This window comes from Cebus imitator, unplaced genomic scaffold (assembly GCF_001604975.1).
Source record: "Cebus imitator isolate Cc_AM_T3 unplaced genomic scaffold, Cebus_imitator-1.0 Scaffold160, whole genome shotgun sequence".
NCBI lineage: Eukaryota > Metazoa > Chordata > Mammalia > Primates > Cebidae > Cebus > Cebus imitator.
In genome coordinates this window covers 1500508-1503721 of record NW_016107475.1, presented here as the reverse complement: position 1 = coordinate 1503721, position 3214 = coordinate 1500508, and the positions used below count along the sequence as shown (strand labels likewise).

Here is a 3214-nt window from a genome sequence, read left to right as displayed (position 1 = left end):
CTGCAACCTCAGCCTCCCAGGTTCAAACGATTCTCCTGCCTCAGCCTCCTGAGTAGCTGGGATTACAGGCACGTGCCACCACACCCAGCTAATTTTTGTATTTTTAATAGAGACGGGGTTTCAACATTTTGGCCAGGCTGGTCTCGAACTCCTGACCTTGTGATCCACCTCCTTGGCCTCCCAAAGTGCTGGGATTACAGACGTGAGATACCGCGCCCAGCCTAGAGGCATTCTTTGAGTCATAAAAAAAGCATCACCAGTCTGGGTAAAGAAAAGAAAGAAAAAAATAGCTGGGTGTGGTGATACATGTCTGTAGTCCCAGTTACTCAGGAGTCTGAGGGAGGAGGATCCTTTGAGCCCATAAGTGGGAGGCTGCAGTAAGCTATGATTGTGCCACTATACTCCAGCCTGGGTGACAGAGTGAGACCCCATCTCTAAAAAAAAAATTATAAAACAAAATAAGCATCAACCAATGTTCAACTGTCACTTTTCCCTTACCTTTTTTATTCATATGTCAGCTTTCTGTCACTACCATAGTAAAAATCCCAGTCTTTATCTTCAAACTAGTTTACTACAACCTTCCTAAGCAATCTTCTTAACTCCGCTGATATCTGCAAACTGTGTTAAACGCTTTCCTTTCCTCTCTGCCTTGAGACCCAATGCCCTATGCCTGATTTTTTCCTGTAGCAGCACCTTGCTTCTCCCCCACTTACTGCACGTGTTTTCTGTTTTCTTACGGCCTCTGTTCACTCGCTTACTTGCTCATTCACTCAACACATACTAAGTGCCAAGTCCTGTGTTGGGTACCAGATATACAAAGAGAAGAAAGATACTGTCTCTGCCCTCTAAGAGCTCACAGTCTAGGATCTGTATCATAAATGGATCATGACAATATAACACAGTAAGAGCAGTGACTGAGAAATGCATAGTGTATTGAGGAACTGAGGAAAGCACCTAATCCAGCTCAGGGAACCACAGAGGACTTCCTATAGGAGATAATCCTAAATTAAGGTTCATAGGATGAGCAGAGGGAGACAGATAAAGAGGGCAGGGCATTCAAAGCAGAGGGGACCACATGAGTGAAGGTGCAGACAACAGAAGCAGTATGCTTTATGAAACTTGGTGCTGCTGCAGGACCGTGGGAGATGAAGCTGGAGGGTCTCTTTAGGGGAGAGATCACACAACCCTATATATGCCAACCCAGCAAGCTCTGAATGTGCCGGTTAGACAACATGGAGCAATGAAGGGGTTTAAGCTGGAGAGGGAAACTGTCAGATTGGTGGTTTAGACAGTCACTCTGGCTGGTCACAGATCTGTGGGGACAAAAGAGAGGCAGGGGAGACTGAGCAGTAGGTTTTTCAGTGGTTCAGATGAAGAGACTATGAGCATGAGCAATGGAAAAGAGACCAATAGGAGGAGCTGGAGTCAAGACACCGTAGGCTATAAAACTGGTATGACTTGGTCATGAAACACAGGGTGGGGTGTAGGAGCAGCTTCTCACGTGGTAAGTTTCTCACAGGGTTGACTGGTGGGATGATAGTGCTAACCTCTGAGCTAAAAAAGGCTCAGAGGTCCAGCACCAAGGACTGTAACCTTCCTAATGCAATCTACGGACTCTGGGTGATAATGATGCATCAATGTAGACCCTTTTTTTTTTTCCTGGTGACAGGGTCTCACTCTGTCGCCCAGGCTGGAGTGCAGTGGCATGATCTTGACTCACTGGAACCTCTGCTCCCAGGCTCAAGCAATCCTCCCACCTCAGCCTCCCAGGTAGCTACAACTACAGGAATGCAACACCACACCCAGTTAATTTTTACACTGTTGTGTACAGATGGGGTTTCGTTGTTTTATCCAGGTTGGTTTTGAACTCCTGGCTCAAGTGATCGTCCCACCTAAGCCTCCCAAATGTGCTGGGATTAGAGGAATGAGCCACCGCACCTGGCCTCAGACTCATTAATTGTCTCTGGTGTGGGATGCTGATAGTGAGGGAGGCTGCATGTGTGTGGGGTCAGGGGCTACAGGAACTCCACACTTTTCACTCACTCCTGCTGTCAACCTAAAACTGCTGTAAAAAATAAAGTCATTAAACAGCAGCAACAGAAAGGTCAGAGGTGTCAGAAAAGAAGTTTAGTTTAGTTTAAGATGCACTGGGTTCTTATGCCTGGGGGAGACCCAACAGGGTAAGTCCACAGCCTGCGTTTGGGTGTATGATGAGGCTCAAGTACACATCTAAGACAGAGTGACACACATGGAAGCCCTCGGTTTAGAGATGCTCCTATTATCTAGTTTATCTTGAAGGAGGCAAAAGTATGTGAGGCAGATAAAAGGAGAGACTGTCGAACACTCCTCGTGGGAGGAAGAGAAAAGACTTGACAGCCTCTGACACCCCAAAATCTGCAGAGTCTGAGACCCTAGGGAAAGGCTCAGGGAAAAAGCCAAAAATCAAAGAAGAGGCAGTGAAGGAAAAAAATCCTTCACTGGGGACAAAAGACTTGAGACAGACTCCAAAAAAGCCAGAGACCAAGTTCTTTGCTGCTCCTAGTAAATCTGTGAGAAAAGCTTCCCACTCTCCCCAAAAGTGGCCCCAAAAACCCAAAAACCAAAGTACCCCAGTCAACCTAGAGTCTGTGATTCAAGCAGAAGGAAACACCAGAGCTACTTGAAAAGCTTTTTAGAAATACTCGGGTCCTGACCCGCTTTGCAGCCTTCTCCAAGAGGGAGACCTGAACTTAGGGAATTTTTAAAACCTCCACAGGTAATTCTGACATATGTTCCTGGGTAGAAGAACCAGGGCTTTACGCTGGGCGTGGTGACTGATGCCTGTAATCCCAGCACTTTGGGAGGCCGAGGCGGGTGGATCACCTGAGGTCAGGAGTTTGAGACTGGCAGAGCCAACATGCTGAAACTCCATCTCTACTAAAAATACAAAAAATTAGCTGGACATGGTGGCAGGCACCTGTAATCACCGCTACTGGGAGGCTGAGGCAGGAGAACTGCTTGAACCCGGGGGGTGGAGGTTGCAGTGAGCCAAGATCACGCTATTGCACTCCAGCCTGGGCAACAAGAGTGACACTCCGTCTCAGAAGAAAACAAAAACAAAAACCAAAAAAACCCAGTGCTTCAAAGTAAATCTATTTTTTAATTGTTAAAAAAAAAAAGAAGGCCGGGCGCGGTGGCTCAAGCCTGTAATCCCAGCACTTTGGGAGGCCGAGGC

At 47.0% G+C, this 3214-nt stretch overlaps 1 protein-coding gene across 5 annotated transcripts in view; it reads right to left on the bottom strand.

Moving 5' to 3' along the window:
• Positions 1-3214, bottom strand: part of PDSS2 (decaprenyl diphosphate synthase subunit 2) — a 280873-nt gene that overhangs the window by 30325 nt on the left and 247334 nt on the right. The window lies entirely within an intron of this gene.